General features: G+C 34.9%; 1 pseudogene; it reads left to right on the plus strand.

The window, feature by feature from the left end:
• Positions 1-1525: 1525 nt before the first annotated feature.
• LOC100686719 lies at positions 1526-2063 on the plus strand (annotated as a pseudogene).
• The last annotated feature ends 21196 nt before the right edge of the window (positions 2064-23259 follow it).

The following is a 23259-nucleotide window of genomic DNA, read 5'->3' on the forward strand; positions in this document are numbered from 1 at the left end:
TCACCTGTACTGCACATGGCCACTACAAGGCCAAGAGAAAACTTCACTGGAAAGTGACCAAAGAAACTGGGAAAGGGAATTGTAAGAGATTGGGGCACAATTTCTATGTATGAACTCTGCCTACATATCTGGCCAACCCTAAACACAGATGCTAAGGACAGTGTCTTAGTAGTATACATGAAGACACAACAGATGAACAAAGTAGACCTGCTACTCAGAAGTCCGACTTTCAATCTGAGAACAACCAAATTAATTACTTAATAAGCACAAACAAAACAGAACGTTTCTTAGGGGTAAAATAATAGAATCCCAGATTCCCAAGAAATAATTTTCCCGAGGTACATGATACAAGATGGAGATGGAAGCTATATTCAGTACTAAAGATGATTATTTGAGACTATGAGAAGATCCAGGTTTTGGAATTATGAGACCAGTATTTTAAAGATTTTTTTTTTTTTATTTGAGAAAGAGAGAGAGAGCACAAGTGCATGCATGAGAGTAGGGGGGTACAGAGGAAGGAGACAAGCAGACTCCTCACTGAGCATGGAGCCCAATGGGAGGCTTGAACCAAGGACCCTGAGCCAAAATCAAGAATCTGCTGCTTGACTGACTAGCCACCCAGGCACCACCCCAAGACCAGATTTTAAAGCAGCTTTTTCCAATCATGTTTTGGGTCATAAAGGAATATTATTCTGCAATATCTGAAAAATAGAAAATTTCAATCAATAAATAAAACTTAACAAAAAGTAGTATTTGAAATTTAAAAAGACAAAATTGTCTAATGTTGTTATGGTAGAATGAAGATAGCAAGAGATGTGAACCTGAAGACAGATACACAGAAAGTATTGAAAAACTACACATTTTATTAGTAATATTTAGAGGCAATGACATACACATATTTGGAGTTCCAGAGGAAAAAGAAGGAAGAATGGAACTGAAAAGATATTAGAAAAATCATCACTGAAATTTTCTCAACTTTATTGTAAGTTAAATTTTTATTCAATGACTTTAGAAAACCTCAAGCAAGTTAATAAGGAAGAAAACTATGACTAGACCTACTATAGCCAAAACGCTGTAAATAAAAGAGAAAGATAACATCTAAAATCAGTGAGAAGAAAATACCACTGCATATCAATGAGACAATATTTCAATGAGGCTTCAAAAATAATGGATTTTAGAGAATATTGGGCCAATATCTTTATAGTGATGAATGAAAAAAAAAAAAAAAAGACACACAAAAACAAAAAACCCAAACTGTCAACCAAGAAGTCTATAAACCCTTTCTAGCCTGACGGTTGTCTCAGGAAAAAAGAATAGTTGTCTCACAGTTGTCTCAGGAAAAAAGAAATAAAGATACTGTGTCAGAAACAAAACCTGAGAAAATTCTCATCAACCCATTTGAGCTACAAGAAATGCTAAAGGCTGTACTTTAGGTTGAAAATCAATGAAATGGATGGAAACATATACCCAAGAAAGTTTGAAAACCATCAAAAATATTGTTTCCTTTGCCACATCTACTGCAAGAATGAAGACAATTCTCAGCAATCAGACTGTCGACATTCCAGAAAATGTCAACATCACTCTGAAGGGGCACGCTGTTATTGTGAAGGACTCCAGAGGGACTTTAATCACATAAGCAATGAACTCGTCAGACTCCTTGGAAAGAAAAAGAAGATGCTCCTGAGTTGACAAATGGTGGGAAATAGAAAAGAAGTGGCTACTGTCCACACTGCCTGTAGTCATGTGCAGAACATGGCCAAGGGCGGTACACTGGGTTTCCTGTTACATGAGGAGGTCTGTGTTTGCTCACTTCCCCATCAACATTGATATTCAGAAGAATGGCTCTCTCTTACTGAAATCTGAAATTTCTTGGGTGAAAAATACATCCGCAGGGCTTGGATGAGGCCAGCTGTTGCTTGTCCAGTATCCCAAGCCCAGAAAGATAAGTTAATTCTTGAAGGAAATGACATTGGACTTGTAGCAAACCCAGCTGCTTTGATTCAAAAGTCACAACAGTAAAAAACAAGAATATCAGAAAATTTTCAGATGGTAGCTGTTTCTGAAAAAGGAATAGTTCACTGGCTGATGAATAAGATCAAGTTGTCCAGCTACAGAAAAGAACAAGATGCCAGATGATTTTTTAGACTTATCTGTGATATTTCAAAGATGCAATAAAAGCTGTATTGATTTGGGACTTCTTCTTTTAAAAAAGTATAAATACATAAAAGAAACTGCAATTGCATTTGCCTTTTTAATCTACTGGAATTCATATATTATAAAATAAAAATTTGATATATTTAACTGCATACAACTAAAAATAAAAGTAATTGCATAGCAAAAACCGCCTAAACAAAAGAAAAATGGAAGATGAGAATATAAATCACTATATCATTTATAAAAGATCAATACCCCAGTAATAGGGAACTTATAAAATTGTGAGGAAAATCTATTAAAAAACCCTACCCTCCATAACAATGGATAAAAACCTAGATAATTTATTGAAAACATTTAAAAGGGATTTGAAAATGTGGAAATAGGGGATCCCTGGGTGGCTCAGCGGTTTGGCGCCTGCCTTCGGCCCAGAGCATGATCCTGGAGTCCCGGGAACGAGTCCCGCATCGGGCTCCCTGCATGGAGCCTGCTTCTCCCTCTGCCTGTGTCTCTGCCTCTCTCTCTCTCTCTCTTCTCTCTCTCTGTCTATCATGAATAAATGAATAAATATTAAAAAAAAGAAAATGTGGAAATACGTTCAAAATCACTCATAATCAAAAGCTGCACACAAAAGCTAGCATACTTGTCAGAATGGCAAAAATTAAGAAGTATAATAACATGCCCTGCACATGCACAAAGCCACCATCTACCCCACTTTCTGAATTTGGGGCAACCTTTCAGAGGTGGAGGTCAATTTAGGGCATTTGAACCACCACATCTGAATAAAGGACAAAATATGGATATAAAAACGCAGTGTGAAGCTATTATATCCACATTTGGGAAATGGGGAAATGAAGTCATGGGAGAGGATTACTTGGGGTTTCCTACTGTGGCCCACAAATTTCTTCAAAGCCCTGTAAGAGAAGTAAATGTCATATATCTGCATTTCATAATATAACAGATGTTTAATAGATTTTGAATTATTAGTAGTACTAACATAGTCGAGACATTCCTCTGAAAAAGAAAAATCGGTTATATGGAACAGCCAAGAAACATAGCAGGTGCGTGGCTTCACTCCCCTCCGGTTGCAACGCACACTCACGAGGCTGCGCACCTGTGCCAAGTGTCCTCAGTAGGATTCCTGTTTTGTTCCCTGACAGAGAGGGGAAAGGAAAAGGAAGAGAGGAGGTGGAGGGTCCAAGAGGCAAGAATGGAGAACCGAGCTCAGGTGTGTTGAAGGCTGACCCACCTTCAGTGTGTGGAAGAGGATGGGGCACCAAGCTGTCACTTTCGCCGTCCTCCTGGAGAGCAGCCGACATCCAGAGTCAGCCTGTCATCTGTCGAGCATCATGTTCGCCCAGACAGGCTCTCCTCTGTGCCCCAAACATGCTGCCCCGCTGTCCTCTTGCACCTGGAACCCCCATGGCCCTTCTTGATGGGAAGAAGGCCGCTGAAGGTCTGGGACACACCTGCGGCCCCAGGCCAGGAGGTTCAGGACTTGAACAAATTGAGAGCTGATTGGGATGGGAAGGAATATCCTTTATATCCCACAAAGGCAGAAATAAAAATATAGTTTGAAGGTTTTCTTTGAGCCAGGAGAGTAGTGATATAGAATACCCATTAACCTTCTATTTTGCAAATCTGGTCTTTCTCTTAGAAGTTTTCAAACCCTGTGCTGCTAATCACAATGTCCATGTAAGTCCAATTTAAATATATAGGGCTTTATTGTTGGTTTTATTTTTTAAGGTTTCCCTTTTTTTTTCTGAAATAACACCACCAAGTTTTGAAAAGTACCAGACTTCCATTACATTACTATAAAACTTTGTCTGGGTTTCTACACAGTATACCAGATGGCCAAAACCATTTTTTTTCTCCTAATTTTATTTCTAATGCTTTAGTTATCACTCCCGGCTTGCTGCCATCTACAAATCTTAGAGCCATGCCCTTATCTGTCTTCCTCCCGGTTATTAATTAAATTTTTAACAAGACAGGGCTCATTGCCAACTCACTGTGGGACTTCTCTAAAGACTACTCCACTTTGTAGTTTGATATTTATTAACATTCTTTGGGCTTCTAGCTACAAGTTGCTTTTCTTCTTTTTCCCCTGTGAAAAACTATTAATCTTTCTATGGCTTTTTTTCCCTTATCTTTAATATGGAATGGCTTTTACACTAGTATTTCTCAAGCCATCTGTGGTATGGGACAGTTTGCTTTTCATTTTCCAACGGTCCATGATCTACATTTTTGTAAAATGCAATGAGATACGAAATTAAAAAAAAATAAGGTTGCTAGAAAAATGAACTATAAAAGAGAAATGAAACAATTTTATTTTTAGACCTAACAGATATAAAAGCACATTCCAATAATTAGACTAAACACGCAATAGGAAAAAAAGAGGATTGCAAAAAACAATGCCTATCATTCACTGAAATCATGGATGGAGGCAATTAGTATTGGGAATATTACAGTTGTATCTTTTTGTTGTTCTCCAACCTTGATCAAAGACTCTGAGTGAAGTTGCACTCTCCATACTAAACTCCCATGAACACATTTTAAATCAGTTTCATGTATATCAATAATGTTTTTTAATGTGATAGAAGAACTTGCATTTTGCTTGTTGATTTTATCTAATTTAGATTGGAAAAATGACAATGTCACTCATAGAAGTTAATGTCTATCTTAACCTCTGTCTTTTTATTTCATAGCACTCAAAGGAGAGAAGTCAGTTTTAGAAAGGTACCCAGAAAGGACTGAAAAAAAAAAAAGAATTTGAGATAAATCAATAATCTCACATAATTTGTTTTTATGTAACATAAAGTGATTTTGTATTTTTTTGAAAGAGTGAGAGAGAGTACCCATGGGTATAGGGGGTAAAGGGGAGGGGCAGTGGGGTGGGAGAGAGAGAATCTCTGATGCTCATCGACTGAGCCACCTAGACACCCCAGCGATTTTGTATTGTTAATTTTTTTTTATTTTTTTATTTATTTATGATAGTCACAGAGAGAGAGAGAGAGAGAGAGAGGCAGAGACACAGGCTGAGGGAGGAGCAGGCTCCATGCAGGGAGCCCAACGTGGGATTCGATCCCGGGTCTCCAGGATCGCGCCCTGGGCCAAAGGCAGGCGCCAAACCGCTGCGCCACCCAGGGATCCCATGTATTGTTAAAATTTATCTTCAATCCTTCAGTAGTGAGTTCCAAATATTAGTCTTGTATATTTTAAATTAGAATTCAATAAAAGAAATGAATTTTATGTTTTTCTAATGTGTGAAAATAACATTCAAAATATCCTATTAAATTTGGGTTTGGTGATCATTTTTCACAAATTTGCAGAATCAAGATTTATTGAAGTAAGTGTGTGTGTATCTGTGTGTGTGTGTGTGTGTGTGTGTGTGTGCGTTTCCTTCCAGGCATGGAAATATTAAGGTGATTTTAAAAATTCAAAAATTCTGGTACAGGGCAAAACTGTGTTTGGTGCCCTGATCAGTTGGCGATATTGAACAGGGGATTCAAAAGTAAAATAGCATCCTTATTATATTATCTTAACCAATTGACAATATGACTATCTGCAAGGAAAAATTATTCTTGTATTTCTATGCAGACATTTAGGTTGAATCTCTCACAAACATATCATTAATTTTCTCGGTCTGTTTCTGCACTTAAAAGAGATAATCTCCAGGGTGCTGGCTGTCACAGAGCTGAGTCACTAATGTATTTAGACTTCACGCTAGGAGGAACTATTTCACATCTGGTATTAAAAAGTGTTCATGTTTCTTGCTTCTTTTGACAGTGCTTGGTAGAAGTTGTTAAACCATAATGTTTATTTAAACATTTTTTAAAGATGTGCTCAAATTGCTTTTATTTTCATGTAGTTTATTCATAAAATCATTTCATGCTGAAAACCAGAGGCTACATGAATTATACAAATTAGCCATGTATAAATTGTTGCCACTTGAATTTAAATCTTTTAATATGTGATAAGATAGGAAGATTATAATTGCATAAATCATTAAAAAATCATGCCTTAAATAATAGAAAATTTCTGCTTATGAATGGCTGTTGATTCTGGCCAATATTTATTAAGCATCTAAGCAGAACTAGGTACTTCCTTTTCTGTGCTTTCATAGAATTTTGATCATACATGTATGTAGAAGGTTATTATCACTCCCGTAACGTGTGACCATAAATTTGGTGTCTTAACACCGACTTACTGTCTTTTTCAATTATTTAGAAGTATGAAATGAGTCTCACTGGTCTAAAATAAAGGTGGTAGCTCTTTGTCATTCTGGAAGGTCTAGGGGAGAATCTGTTTTCTTGTATTTCCAGGCTTCTAGAGGCCTCCCATATTATTCTTTGGCTCATATCCCCACTTCTTCATCTTCAAAGCCATCAACATTGGGTTATGTCTTTTTTTCCCTGCCATCTCTCTACTTCTCCCTCTGTCAGCCTTTTCCACTTTTAAGGATCCTTGTGAGGAGAGATCTCACCTCTTCTGCCTTCTCTTGGTAATAGTTAATAATCTTATCTGCACGTCCACAGCTTGACATTTTTTTTCTGGTTGATTTGTCCTAAACTTGGATAGAATCTTCCCTCAATATTCTTGTGCACCGTTAATGAAGGATCATAATGTAATGTAATATTTTCTTGACTTTTTGGGTTTACTTCAGGAGAATTTTAGCATGGTACAGAGTACTTAGCAATAAGTTGAAAATGAATAAGAGATGCTTTTTTGGCCCCCAGCTGTTGTCTCCTGACAGAAAACTTCTTCTATCTTCCTTCTTCCTGGGTGCCAGAGAACTCAAAATTCCAGTCTCTTTTGCATGCCAAACAGAAGGCAACATCAGCTAACTTCAGAACTGACACTGCACATCAGGATCAGCAGAGAAAATAATTTATAATGTCATTTTATATTAATTAATTTAGATATTGGCGCTATGAAAATAATCATGAAACACACAGTCTCTATCCTCTAAGAAGCAAATTTTGAAATTTATATTCTATTTACTGTTTAAGGATTTTTATAGTTATTGAGCACTCATCTACCTAGTTTCTGAATAATATGAGGCAGTCAAATATTCATAGTATGATAGGACACAGATAAAAAGAAACTAATATATTTATCAAACATTATTTTTTAGCAGGGTGGTTTTTCTTCTAAGAGAAAAATTTATGCATGAAAAACTACTAACCTCAATCATTTGAGTTATAGATTACCATTGTTTCATTAGAGTGACACATCATAAAAATTCTTCAGTTTAGCTTTAAATTCAACTTAATATCTCATTCTATCCATTTCCTTTATATTGTAATTATATTCCCTCAGATACTTTAAATTGTATTTTCAGCCATAATCTATATTATAATTGCATTGAATTGTTTATGGATGCAGTATTACTTAGGTGCAACCAGACAATATTTTTTTTTTAATTATTTACTCAAAAAAATTATTTACTCAACAGAAAGAGCACAAGCAGAGGGAGCAGTAGGCAGAGGGAGTTGGAGAAGCAGGCTCTCCGCTGAACAGAGAGCCCACTGTGGGTCTCGATCCCAGGACCCTGCAGATGCAGGGTCCCAGTTCCTGCTTAACCAACTGAGCCACCCAGACTCCCAAAAATTCTTTGATATTTTCATCTTATCTAAGTAGTTTTGCACACTTGAGGTCTCTTTCCAGCTCTGTGGATCACAGCACTAAAGTTATGCTCATGGTATAATTATGTGCATGATGTTTTGCATACATTAGATGACTTAAGCTCCATATGTTCAGTCAAGTATATATTGTTATTCTGTTTTCGAAAACTAGGAAAGTGTCCCCGAAAACCTAACTAACTTATACCATATCATAAAGCCAATGGATGCTAGGCAGGGATAGAAGGCCAAGTTGATCTGGTACAAAATTAAGATCCTCCCCAGTACAACATGGGGCTTTGTTCTTTTAATACACATCATTGAAATATTGATTGAGATGCTATGGCTTAGGCCCATATTTTCAGGAAGACAGAAAAAATTCATCATCTGGTGGGAGGCTACATGGATACAGGAGGAGCTATAATACCATAATGGCTCTCAGTGCGGAAAGGCTGTGGTTAAGCAGAATGATGCAATTCGTGTCAGTGTGGATAATATTTGAAATGCACTGTGTAGAGGAAAGATCTGGATCTTAGGATTTAGGCATTCCTAAAATGCAATATTTGGTTTATTTATTTGGAGTATGACTTGGGGAAGTTACGTAACTACTCTGAGCTATCCTTCCCTCATCTATAAAGTTAGAATACTGGGATCTACTACTCAGTTTTATTGTAAGCAAGACTCACACAAAGGACACTTTAAATATGTGGGTGTCAGTTTCCATGTGTTTGAAAATATGTACTTTTACAATTTAATGAAGTCCACAAATTATCTTTTTCAATATGTACATTTATTTTTTTTCCTGTGCACTTCAATAAAACAACTGCTGTTATACTATTTTTTAAACATAATTTTGCCAGTTCTAGTTCTTTTAGGAAAAAATGGCAGGTTCCGTGTACACGTATTTGGGGAAATTATGAAGGAGAGCCAGTCTAAGTCACTTAGAAAGTAAAAACATAAAATGTCAAGTTAAAGCTTAAGATTTTTTTAAAAAGATTTTATTTATTCATGAGACACACACAGAAAGAGGCAGAGACATAGAGAGACAAGCAGGGTCCATGCAGGAAGCCCAATGTGGGACTCAATCCTGGAACTCTGGGATCACACCGTGAGCCAAAAGCAGATGCTCATCCGCTGAGCCACCCCAGAGTCACTATTAAAGCTTAATATTATTAATTTTAAGGACAGAATACTTTACATCTTTTCAAGACTTAGTCTTTATTCAAGGACCAAGTCATTTTTGGACATCCAACATACCCATTCTCTCTTTCTTTTCCATAAATATATTTTTTTTTTCTGATTGGTTCTCTTTCTGAATATCTAAAAATTTAGTGTAGGTCAATGCGCATTTAGGTAATACAATGTATTTGTATTTTATTTTTTAATGTGTGCTTATTTCCTTTTCCCTCTCTTCAAGGCAAGTGCGTAAAAGCATGGCAATTTTCCTCTAGGATAATAATGATCATGGAGCAGGACAGTTTTGATGGACAGAGAAAATAACTTATTTCATGCCAGCTGTATTTATGTAAACATGCAACTTATGGTCCACTTTCCCCACCTAATCCGCTCATTGGTTGTGGTTTCTATTGCTCCTCCAAACTTTTTTTCCAGAAAGGAGCACCATCTGGTAGCACCCAACAGTAAAATCAAACTTCGTAGAGCACATGCAGAAAGCATTCCCTTATACTCCCTCCTCCTAGTCAACATCTACTTTCCTCTGCTCTTTGGGAGTGACATTTTGAAGGGAAAAGTGGAAACCATAGTAGTAATTTGAACTAGGTTAAGCAATTTTGATGCTTGATGAAGGCATCTGTAATGAGGATTTCAAATCACCAGTATAATCAGTGTTTGCTTATGTTAAAATTCTATGTCTTAGGCACTGAATTTATAGTTCCTGAAAGTTATTTTTTGTGTTTATTATTTTTGTTTTGTTTTGTTTTGTTTTGTTTTTCATGAGCTCAGTAAGTGCCTCTGGTGTACTGGTTGTAGTGAATTAAATTTTGGCCAAGGTTTGTACTGCATTACATTTCTGAAGAAGTTGAGTCTTCTGAGCTATTGGAATTTGTTTGTTTATAAGTTTAGGAATACTCTTTAGCATGAGTAGTCACATACATCATCAGATATCTAGTATATAACCACAAGTCAAAGTGCTAGCCTTTTTACAATGAAATAAATACATTATAATTCTCTTAACTCATATCTGGTAACTCTTAAAATTATAATTGTATTTCTCTTGAAATCTAACTATTACTTTTCTGGATTCTTAACTTTTCTACATTTGTGGTTGAGCAAATCAAATAAAAATCACATATAGTAATAATTTATTAAGGATTAGACTCTTTTGTAAAGGTTTATTTTTTTGAGACTTTAAGACAATTAAATTTCTAGAGTTGAAGAGATGCATATTTGTGCATCTGCCTCTGCTCTAGAGTTGTTTAACTTACTAGTAAGAGTTTGGGGTCAGTTTATATATATATATATATATATATATATATATATATATATATTTAAATGAAATTTATAAATTTATACATAATAATATAAATAATTTATATTTAAATATAAAATATATATTAATTTTCATATATATATTAATTTTCATGTATATATATGAAATTGGTGGCCAGATGCTCAGCGATTCTATTTCTTTTCTCCAATCAGACCACAGATCCCAGCATCCTCAATTTCCTTTAGAATAAAGTGTGAGCAATGTGACTTGTGACTGGGTGGGTTTTGGACTATTAAGTATAGAGAGAAATAGTTACCTGACCCCTAAAATGGCCTGTTTTCTCTCTCCCTCTTTTCTTATCCTTGTAACTGTAAGTGAAGAACTTCAAAATGGCAGATCCACAAAATGGAAAAAATACCAAATCCCTGTCCCTTGGGGAGAGCTACAGACTTGCACCCGTCTGTGGCACAAGCTAGAGAAACGACTGATCTGGAGGAGTGTTTGTCACAACAGCTGGTGTTACTGACACTGTTTGGTACCACACACATATTCTTGGGTTTAGTTTCTTCTGAATGTTGAGACCACTGGGTGATTGCTTGTGGTCGGGTGATTATTATCAGCAAAATGGCAGAGAAGAAATATCTGCTGATGTGATGAGTATTGAATCTACCTACTTCTGACATAATTAATGTCTTTCTAAGGACTCCTGAGGAGGTCACAACTCAACAAGTAGGCAGGCAACCTTCTCAAATAATGATGAGAGAGATTCTTTTTAAAATTATAGAAATAAGTAAAAAATCTCTCCTTAGAAACACTAGACATAATATACTGGTGTGTCAGGTAATTGTAGAGAGTTAACAACACTGTCAAAAAGTAAGTATTATTAAAATTCTGTTAGTCAAATGAGAAGTTAGTCTAGCATTGGAGGTAGTCCAAGCCTAAGAGAAGTTGAGCCCCTCTCTGGCAACTCATTCCTTAGGGTAGCTTTATTCATCCTAATCAATGATGAATTTTTTCCATGGTACACGTTTTCTACCTTGAATTCATACCTGAGTTTTCCCAGGTGCTTGCTTGTTAATCTTTTCTTTTCGAAATATGTTACATATTTTTATATCAAAACATGTATAACATAAACATACATTATATATTTTAAGCCATAAAATAGCAAATATGTGTAGCCACCCCCTAGAATGAAATATAGGATGCTGCAGTATGTTTGATGCCTCATTACACCACCACTCTAAAACACACACATACTGACCATTAAAGATATAAACATTATCTTGATTTGTGCTAAATTTTTCCTCTTTTTTCTTTAATTATTTTATTTTACTTTATCTTATTTTATTTTCTCCATTTTTCCACATATGCATTTTTATTAATAATGAGGAATATATCACTTCCTATTTCATAAGATTACTTTGAGGACTGTGACTTTTATAATGCCCTTAAAATTAGCTTCTGTAAGCCTTATACAAGAATTACTTGCAATTTTGTCGTTGTTGATCTTATTATTACTATTATTTAACATGTTTCCCTGTGGACTGTATGGAATTTTCAAGGGCATATATATAGGCATGCAATATCTGGATTGTAGGACATTAAACATATTCAACTATACCAGAAAATACAAGACTGTTTATCCAAAGTACATGTAGTAATTTGTATTCTCATCAGCAACAAAGTATGTCTTAAAGATCATGTCTTGTTCCATTTCCTCACAATACCTGATATTGCTAGACCTTTTTTGTATTTGCCAAACTGAAGAATATTGAATTAATCTCATTATGTGTTTAATTTGGACTTTCCTGATGAGATATTTAACCATCTTTCCTTTCATGTGTTCATGGGTTGTCTGGGTTTAGTCTTTTGTGAAGAACCTCTTTAAGACAATGGACAATTTTGTTGTCTTATTACTATTGAGGTATGAAAGTGCCTTATATATCTTGTATATGAACCTCGTGTCAGTTTAAGGATTACAAATAACTTCTCTGAGTTTTTGTCTAGTGTTTTCATACTATTTATGGTGATATTTCATAAACACAAAATTTTGAATTTCAGTACAGTTTACTTGATCATTCCTTTTTATACTTTCCATGTTTTGTATAAAAAAAAGTACTTTACTAATCTATTGCATTTTTAATATTTTAGAAATAGATACAAACAGAAGGGGGAATCACATGAGGAAAATTAATTATATGATGTAATAAGTAATATATTTTCAATAGTCATAATAATACATAATTTAACCACATACACTTTTGTATTATTATTATTGGATTTTCTTATAGGAGAATACACTATTCTAATGGCTTACAGTAATTGCCACCCTTAGATACATTGTTCTAGCATATTTTCATCCTAATATTGCAAGCAAAGGTAAGAAATAGGAAATTGTGGTGGGTGGTGGTGTGGTGGTGTGGTGGGAAATTGTGGTGGGAAGTGTTGCAGATAATAAAAATGCACATTTTCACAAAAGAATTTTTGTTAAGGTTTCAATAGTTTTTCTAATGTATCTTACTTAGCGGACAATTTGGGTCAATAAAAACCTGGTCAGCTAATTAAAAATAAACTCAACTTAATTGACCATGTAAGTGTGGTTTAGTTCTGTGCTCTCTATTCTATTCCATTGATCTGTGTATGACCTGTATATCAAGACATAACTGTTGTGCTTGCTTTTCATGAGAGCTTTGGGAATTAACTTTTACTTCGAGTTTTATAAATTCCTCAATGTTAAGAGTTTTGACCTCTTTGGATTTTCAGCCAAGACTAGATGCCTAAAATGACAAAACACTACAAGGAAAGAGTCTTGTAATTTGCTGGCAGTTGTTCAGAATATAATACAAGAGATAAGACACAAAAGTACATTCTATGAGGAGCCACTGAAGTGATCACTTTTCAGATGTTGTTAAGTGGCCTGAGAGACATAATAGAGTTTCAAAAGAAAGGGAAAAAAGAAGAAATATTCACCTGCATCCAGGAAGTAACTTGCCGAGTGATGCATCAATTTGGGAATGCAGCAGAAAAAAAAAAAATGATTCAATCTTTGGAACTCTAAGAAAACTACAGATTATTTAGTACAGGCATTTCCTTTCAATCTCCTGTTATAAAAGCTCAAAAGTATATTTTATTAACACAAATATATTCTTCTATATTACAAACACAATCCATATAGCATAAAATTAGTATTCAGACTTGTATAGTGCTTTACATGTTAATCTACATGACAGAGTCCATTTATTTCCTACAACTTCTGAATTTATGTCAAGGCTTACTTTACATTTTTGACAGTTTTTCATATATTTCTTTCAGCTTCATTTTTCACAGATTTCCATTTGATTATATTATGAAATCTACTTCTTGGGAATGGCTAATTATTTTTTAACATGTAATGATTTCTTCCTTGAACTTTATTTGCATTTACCTGATATGATTTGCCTATGATGTTCCTTCTGCATCTTAGTGTCACTTGGTTTAAGGAGTCTCATGAATGAGGATTTGGTTTGACCCCATCAGGGTCAGAGTTTCTTGTTTGTCCCTGTTGTTTGATTAGATGGTTTATTTTATTTACAACCATGGTTATAACTGGACTATTTGTCACAGGTTTGTAACCTACAGTTTCTTTCTTTATGTTTCCTACGGTTTTGTCCTTTGATGTAGACACTTTCTTTCCATTACATTTTGTGTCCTCAGTGTTTCAGAGGGTATATATTCTGTTTCAAATTCTACTGTGGTTGTCTTTTACGTTTTCAAAGTGATTCTTTTTTATTATTTATCAATTATCATGCTTCAAAAGTGAGATTATTCCAGCCATCTGTGATAACAGTGTAGTACTTAACTTCTAAAAAATTCTTCAAAAGCAACATTCCTCTCATTTCTCCATCCTGTCACCATAATTTCAAATATGAAATCTTGATTATTGTTTTTGAATTATTATTTGAACAGTATGTATTTTTACAGAAAAAAAGTGACACTTTATGATGTTTAGAAATCCTATTTTCCTGGAGCTGTTTTCAATCACACCTATTTTAATTGATTTCAAAGCCCACCATATGTCCATTTGATAAGAACATACTTTTAAGTATTTTTTAAAGGATGAAAACATCAACGGTGTGTTTTGTGATCCCTCTTATGTCTAAATCCTTAAAAATCACAAAACCCATCATTCACTTTCACATAAGAATAATCTATTGGCTGCTTAAAACTTTTCTTAGGTCATATTTTTCATGCAATTCAGGAGTTTTCTTAATTTTGTATCAACCAACTGATTTCTTATTTGCTAACTTCCTACTCAACATCCCTTGACTTCTTTTTCCCCAATTTTAGTGAGACAATTTTGTATTCAAAATTATTTGCTTTTTCTATACATTGGTCTGGGTTTCTGCAGGAAAACAAGTATAAGTCACAAAAGGATTAACTAAAGAAATAAAGGAACTACTTACAAAGAGTTAAGGGAAATTGGTGAGAGAAACGGATGGGACCAGAAGGGGTAGTGATAGCCACAGATCTCAGTGGGAGCTGACACTGCAGGATAGACACTTGACATGAGCGGTGGCCTTGGCAGGAAGGAACTCATCACTGCCAGACTGGGGCCCACCCAGGAGAAATGAGTATCCCAGTCTCTCAGTTTCCTGCTGGTACTTGCCACTGACCATCTGACAGGTGCCAAGAGGCCAATACGGTTATTGTGGTCATGTGAGATAGTTCTTATGAATGAAGCAGAAATATCAGGAGAGGGACCCCCGGGTGGTTCAGTGGTTGAGCGTCTGCTTTGGCTTAGGGCGTGATCCCAGGGTCCTGGGATTGAGTCCCACATCGGGCCCCTTGTGGAGAGCCTGCTTCTCCCTCTACCTATGTCTCTGCCCCTCTCTCTGTGTGTCTCTCATTAATAAATAAAATCTTAAAAAAAGAAATATCAAGAGAAAATATTTTCCTCTGTTGTTAGATGGCACCTATCATGCTCCTTGTGAACCAAGGTTCCTGGAAAGAATATTGTGCAACTAACTGTACCAGCCCTGGTGACCATATTTGAATTTTTTTATCTGAGGAAAAACAAACTGGAACTTTATATTTCATAATCCTTGCTATTCTACATCACTAACACATGATGATTCTCCTAACCCTCTGTTTCTGATCTTTGAAAAAGTTTTTCTCATTTCCACTATTTGACTTCTATTTTTCATCCTTTAAAAAGAAAACCAGTTACTAACCAAACTCTTTTTTTATACACTCTTTTAAACTACCCTTTAAACTCTCTCCGATTTTTTAAACTCTCTGTTTTACCATTTAACCGTGGATTAAGTTAATCTTCCCAAAACACCATTTCTACCATAGTATCCCCCTGACAAAAATCTCAGTAATGATTCTTGTCCTATAGAATTAATTACAATGACCTTTAGGGACTTATATTATTTGATTCTGACCTACCTTACTTGTTAGACCTTATCCCTTCACAATTCCTATGGGTATTTGATATTCTAACACAGCCATTTTAATGTCAAGCACATTCTGATATATTATAAGGAAGAGAAAATTTGGTTTTGCCAGGGAATGAATATGTATATTATAAAATATAATTTTATATTTTATAAAATTATAAAGAATTATAAAATAAAAGAAATTATAAAGATAAAAATAAATTATTTTTAAAATTAAAATAAAGATTTTATTATTTATTATTTATTTATTTATTTATTTATTCATGAGAGACACAGAGAGAGAAGCAGAGACACAGGCAGAGGAAAGAAGCAGATTCCCTGCAGGGAGCCTGATGTAGGACTTGATCCCAGGACCCCAGGATCATACCCTGAGCCAAAGGCAGATGCTCAACCGGTGAGCCACTCAGGTGTCCCTAAATAGCTGTATTTATATTCCTTTCTATCCTTTTTGAGTTGCCAGGAGAAAAGACACATTGTCACTCTACTCAAATACACCCTGAGTCTTACACACCAATTTACCTCCTTTCCTTTAGGGACACCACTGATGAACAGAGTGAGTACCCATTGACATGGCTCTTTCAACTGTTAAAATGCTGAAATAATTCCAAGCCTGTGCTTTAAAAGACAATAGCATTAACTTGTAGTAAGCTGGAAAATGAATGAAATAAACTCTTAAATGAACACACATTTTGTGGCAATAGATGTGGGTGTCACAGGGATCCCATAAAGGTCCTCTGTCATATCTGTATCAGGGTGTGTGTTCTGTTCTGCATTACAAGAGTTTGTGGGGTCACTCTATGAGAAGTATTGCTTTGGTGCTCATTCTTTAGGGGCACTGCTTCAGGGGAACTGTCAGTGTATTTTCTATTCACAAGGCAGGTCACTGTTCCCACTTCCAAATTGTCGAAATTTAAATGTTTTTCTGATACAATGTGGCAATTCTTGTGTAAATACAATTTATACATTCTTATGAATATGTAAATTCAAGATATCCAATAAGATATTAAAAAGTAGAACAAAATAAAGAAACTAAATAAAGTTTGGATAAGATTATGAGCATTTCTTTAAAGTATCATAAAAATAAATTTTTTGATAAATTTTTTGAATCTATGGAAGAACAGAAGCTGTGTTTATTTTTATTTAACACCTGTGCTCAAAATAGACAATAACCAAAATAATATATGAAACTGTATTGTTAGTATTGAAGATAAATGTTTCAATATGAAATATTCATATGAAAACCTTATGACATTTCTATAGACCTCTATGACTTACATATTGAATATTACACACTGGGTATGAGCTAGTAGAGGATTACCTATGGGATGCAGATGGTAGGCTGAGAAGTGTTACGGGATTTTGTAAGATCTGTCAGGTAATCAGATATAATCATGACTTACCTGCTTCTCATTATCTAGAAAAGAAATCCTCATTCTCTGAGCATATGAATGTTTCAAGTAATCCATATTTTCTGATTTGCTGTTTTGTTGCAATCTGTTATGCTAATGCTCTTTTAATTAATAATACATTTGGTAGATTAGTAATGGAATTTGGGTGAAAGAGGAATGAAAAACTTCATAACTGGGTCTTTTGTAATTATAAAATTAACATCTTCATAAAAGCAAAAAGATTAAATGAATTTTGTGGGAAGCAGAAGTCTGCTGTAATGGGAGAAGTTAGTGTGAAATAAGGATCAAAATGTCTTTTTCATACACAATTATGCATTAAATCTCCGAATAATCTCCTTTTGGCAGAGTCTTTTTGACCCAACTGTATCAAATAGTAACATAAACATGCCTGGGGCACAAGTCTGTGTTCTCCCATATGTAGCATGTGTACCTAGTCTATCAACAAATGGTCCCTTTGCCCTGGTCTTAACACCTCTCCTTTTGTTGCTCAATATATTCAGTTCATTTTGTACATTTTCCTTATTATCCTACTGTAACCATTTACTACATTAACCTCTAAGAAAATAGTACCATTTATAATCTGTATCATTACTATTTGCATTTAATCCCATAATACATTTTATTTTTAAACTGATCTTTATATATGTATGTTAGAAGGTAAACTGAGGCATATCAAAATTTTTGAGTAGTTTTTTTAGCAAACACTGAAATAGGCAGCACCAAATGGAAAATGAAGAGGGGCGCTCTAGGGACCAGAGCCAGAAGGGGAGGTTTTTCACAGAAATGAACTGAAGCAAAGTAAGAACACTACCTAACTGGCATAGCTTAGGCCTTTGCCTTATTTGGGAAAGACTAGCTGGGTGTTTGGGATTGGTTATTCTTAATGTTTATTTTCTTTTTTGGAGAGCTTTGACTCTGGTGGCTTAGGTTTCGGTTTGCTTAGGTGGCCCAATCAGAGCCAGGCCAGTCTCCTGGCTTCCTTGTTTAGTTACCTTAAGTTACATATTGTATTTTTCCAAATACATTCTAAAATCTTTGAGGGTACAAATAAATAAATAAAAAAACAAACAAAATAAATCCTTGAGGGTCTATAACTGGTTCGTAGCTTTCAACAATTCAGGTCATTGTAATTTTTAATTTAACATTTTTTTAAAATATTTTATTTATTTGACAGAGAGAGACAGCACAAGCAGGGCGAGTGAGCAGAGGGAGAAGGCAGCTTTGCTGAGCAGAGAGCCCACTTATGGCCCATGGCCCTGGGTGAGGGTGGGGAGGGGGCTGGATCCCAAAACTCTGGGATGAGGACCTGAGCCCAAGGCAGAGGCTCAACCCACTGAGCCACCCAGGCACTCCTTTAATTTAGTATTCTTGCCCTCACTGAACTGTTTATTCATAGCACATGTTTTGACAAAACAATATGCATCCATAGAGATAATAAAAAATTATTAACAATCATTTATATATATGTGTGGTGTGTTTGTGTGTGTGTGTATACAAAGTGTAATAGATTCTGTACTTGTAAATCATGCATACACGATGTGCTTACATTTGTACTTTTACATATTATAGAATGTTGATCCCACTTAAAATGAGTAATCATATACTTTGCTGCAGATACATTGATGCACTTGATTGCAGGGAACTACCTTAAACCTTCTTGGGCTTATAACACAATAAAAATATGTGCTTTGGATTATATTACTAAGGGTGAAACATTTGCACTTCTGAAGTCAATCTGACTGCAAGGTATTTGGATGAGGATTATAAACCTGTATCAGTCATTAGTGCAAGGATACTACTGTTAATCTCATTTATATGGCTTTATGTGTTGCTTACAAAAGAGGCCTGCTACTCCTCTTTTCTCTTCTTTCTCCCCTCTATCTCTCCATTCCTCCTATCTGTCTCAAAGGATTCTGTTGTGCAGTAGAAAGTAATGCATGATTAGATATTGGATTGCAGAGCAAATTCAGTTATAAAAGTTAACATCTATATATAGTTTTAAGATAATAAAAGTAGTACAAGGAATGTAGTGGTCAAAAGCACTGGAACTTATGAATAATTAAACAATTACAGGCATCTGTATTTAATTATACAAGTTGCTGCCTGATTTTTACTCAAATGGGTGTTAATGAGTAATCGATTAATGAAATGTTGGAAAACTACTATTTAAAACATAATTGAGGACATTATTTCTTTTATGGGAAAAGTTCCAAAGAAATTATGTTTTAAAATATTAGATTATATAAAGTGTAAATATACATAGTTTCTATATGGAATTCATTTACTCATTCTACAAATTTGAAGAGAACACCTACTACGTGGGAGAAGTTGTAAATACCTGGGATATATTAGTAATCAGACAAAATTTCTTCCTTTACTCTAGAAGATTGGGAAATTAGCAATAGACCATGTAAGTAAATTATGTCGTGTGTTAATAGATGATGAAAACCAAGGTCAGAGTGTTTACAAGCAAAGGTATGGGATTTGCTTCAAGTTTAAATAATGAATGCCATACCAATGTCATTCAGAGACAGAGGCCAATGAATTGTTTCCAACATACACCAATAATCATCAATGAGAAATGCAGAAAATGAGGTACACATTTTTTCTCCTGGTTTCATTCAATATTCATGAATAAAGAAAAACATTGGTTTTAAATTTAAATCTCTCTAAACTTGGCTGAGTACTACAGGCCATTACTTTGAGAGTAAATTCTATTCTAAAGAAAATTCAAGTTAGGAAAAGCCTTAAAGACATCATCATCATCATTTCTAGGTGAGCCAAGCAAATGCCAGACTGACTGACATTCAGGGAAGGTTTAAACTCCTCTCTTTCACTAATATTTTCATATTAGCTAGTTACATAAGACCAAATAATCCCTCCCACAAGGTGTAGAAATTTAAAAGTAACGAGTAATATTATCTCAGCTGGAAGAGATCTTTAAAAGGAGCCATCCCAGACCAGAAAATTAAATCACTTGTTGGCTCTCACTTCTCAGGCTCACTCTCTGACCAGTACTTGCCCAGAGAGAAATGGGTGTGAAGAAAAGAGATGCACCCTTCTCTGCCTTCTCATGTCTCCTCTGTCCATTCTGTTCTTTGTTTTGACTGGACCTCCTCTTCATTTGTCCAGCTCACCCTCATCTTTCACCCCCTTAATATTCTCTCTTCTGATACTTTTTCAAATTTAGTATTTTATGTTTGCCACCTCTTCTCTTTAGTTAATCCTCAAATAGTAAAGGAGTAAAATAATGAGAGAGAAGAGGAAACCAGACATAATTTAATGTTAATGTTCTAGTACTGGGCAAGGCCATGGCTTCAGATATTCAACATATTAATTTTAAGAACAAAAAAGAGAAGAAGGGAGTGAAAGGAGGAAGAGAAAGACAGAAAAGGAAAGAAGGAAGGAAGGAAGGAAGGAAGGAAGGAAGGAAGGAAGGAAGGAAGGAAGGAAGGAAGGAAGGAAGGAAGGGCCATGTGAGGACTAATAATGACAGTTTGTCATAAAACAAGAATTGTTATTGTCAATAATAATATGTATCCAAGGTAATTTATAAGAAGGAAGGAGAAAAGGATGAAGAAGAGAAAGAGGAAGAAACTAGTCTGTTGAAACACAAGACTAATTTTATCTTAAGAAATGGGCAGCAACAACATGGTTATTGATATTGAGTGATCAATAGCAATGTTGAAGTTCAGTAGGAAATATATCACGGTTAGAACTAAAGATGTTGGGTTGATTTAACTTGAAAGTTTTCACTGTTTTCTCATATTGGTATGCAAATCTAGTGGGCAATTACAGGAAGTAGCTATGGAGTTTTACAAAGCAGTAGAATAAATTTGAAAAGCTTTCAAAATCTCTTTGCCAACTGAATCAAAGAGCTTTAATCATTTTTCTTAACTGCAATACAGAACAAATCATTCTGTCAATTGAAATGACTCTCATACCATTTCTGCTTAATTATGGCATAAGCCCAGTAGACTGGACTTACTAAAGTCTTGCTTTTTCGTGTTTTTCTTAATAAAAACTATTAGTATTTGCATTAACCATCAATGAATTTAATATATTAAATGTATTCCACATTATCCAAATATTTTGTGTCTTAGCAATCACTTTCAGAATCTCCATCAAGCAATCATGCTCACCAGAGGATACAAGGTGAAGCAATACCTCTCTGTTTATTTTGCACCATTTATCATCATCAGTTTAATGCAGAACCTTATAAATGATAGATTATGTATCTCGTTTTTAATTGCCTAATTTCACAATACAAAGTTTTAATATCCCTTAGGTTTTGCAGTTTATACTAAGTTTCTTGCATAAAGCTTCTTAATCATCTCTAAATTCTCTCTGATTTTCTTTAATCATGTAGATGAAAGAATGAATACACATTAAGTTTATCAGTTACCTATTGACCTCAAGAAAGTTAAAGTGGTTAAACTTAACAGTCTGACTAAAGACAGAATATTTAGAATTTGAAAAACTATTAGAGCTTTTTAAATGTATATATTTGGTTTAAATATATTTTTTATTATTTTACTATTTTTAATTTCAGAAAGGAACATGTCAAGAAATCTATAAATGCATTATGGTTCCAAGAGTTCTGTTAATTTAAAAATATATGTTGGGCAGCCCCGGTGGCGCAGCGGTTTAGCGCTGCCTGCAGCCCGGGGTGTGATCCTGGGGACCCGGGGTCGAGTCCCACGTCGGGCTCCCTGCATGGAGCCTGCTTCTCCCTCTGCCTGTGTCTCTGCCTCTCTCTCGCTCTCTCTGAATAAATAAATAAATTTTAAAAATAAAAAATTAAAATAAATAAAAAAATATATTTGATGGTGAAACTTATTGACCTGATCATTTGAGCCAAGATGAGCAAAGACAGGACACTGTGTCTTGAACTTTCCACAATAAAAAAAGGGAAGCATACTATATGATAGGCTTCTTTGAGTTCTGGAGACTTCATGTTTCACATTTATTTAGATGTGTGCCTGACCTACATGATGGGTGATGTGAAAGGCTGCCGGCTTTCAGCGGAACAAGACCCGGATATACTCCACGGCAGGGCTACACAGTAGCTTGGACCAGATGGTATATACCCCATGTTACTGACACTATCAATCATGGGGAAAGATGCCACACATAGTAAGACCCAATGGAATAAATCACAGCATGGATCATGAGAGTTTTGATTTAGAACGTGCCATCCACAATAGAGTTGAGTACCTTTTGAAAGAAAAAAAATAGTTCTTGCCATGTTGCTGGGCCTGGGAAGAATCAAAGATTTTTGGCCATGTGGCATACTTCAAATTTTAAAATATATTACTGAGTTTTATTAAAGGACAAAATAAATCACAAACCATATCAAAGATATTTAAAGGCATTTTCCATAGAAGAAAAAGAGAAACAATCTCTTTTACATTTCTTTAACCTTTATTTTATAGGTAATCATGATGCAGTCAGTGGTTTCTGAGCCTTTATATCTGAGCTGCTCATATTTCCATGAAGCCCTACAGTGAATGTCACAATTCAATTTTTAACATGCATTGATGGTCATGAATGTATAATTGATACCATTGAAATGGTGACCCTTCTGCTCCTTCAAAGCTCTTTCTTGTTATAAAACATGTAGAAGGATATTATAGTTTATTAGCAATCATTTTCTACTTTAAAAATTTAACACTATCTAGAGGAAATTTCATGTGAAACTAGTAGCAGTGAAATCCTTCCACAAGGATAACTAAACTTTCTTTCATTATAATTGCCTTTTATTTCCCTACGCTTAAAAATCATGATCAGCAAACTATACCAGGAGAAAACTTTAGCATACATTAAAATAGCATCTGCCATTTAAGTATTTAAACTATCAAATTTGATAGGAAGTAATTAAACAATTTTCTTTTCCCAGTGACATTTTGGTTCTCTGTAAAACTTGTACATTCTTCCTTGTGAGGACTTCATTTTGTTCCCACAAAAACAACTTTAAAAAGTCTAACACAAGGCCAGAGGCAAAGTTTTATTTGGTAACTTAGGAGTCCACCTAGATAAGGGTTATAAAAAGGATAAGAAAAATCCATTTTAGGGCAAATAATGGACTTTGAAGAATCTCACATCGATCCGCAGGCTTCAGGACACAGCCAGGTGCTCTGATGAGTTAAAAGATCTGGTAGGTAATTAGAAGTTAAGGGATTTCCATTTAC

The sequence above is a fragment of the Canis lupus genome, chromosome 1 (genome assembly GCF_011100685.1).
Source record: "Canis lupus familiaris isolate Mischka breed German Shepherd chromosome 1, alternate assembly UU_Cfam_GSD_1.0, whole genome shotgun sequence".
In the NCBI taxonomy this organism is placed as follows: Eukaryota; Metazoa; Chordata; class Mammalia; order Carnivora; family Canidae; genus Canis; species Canis lupus.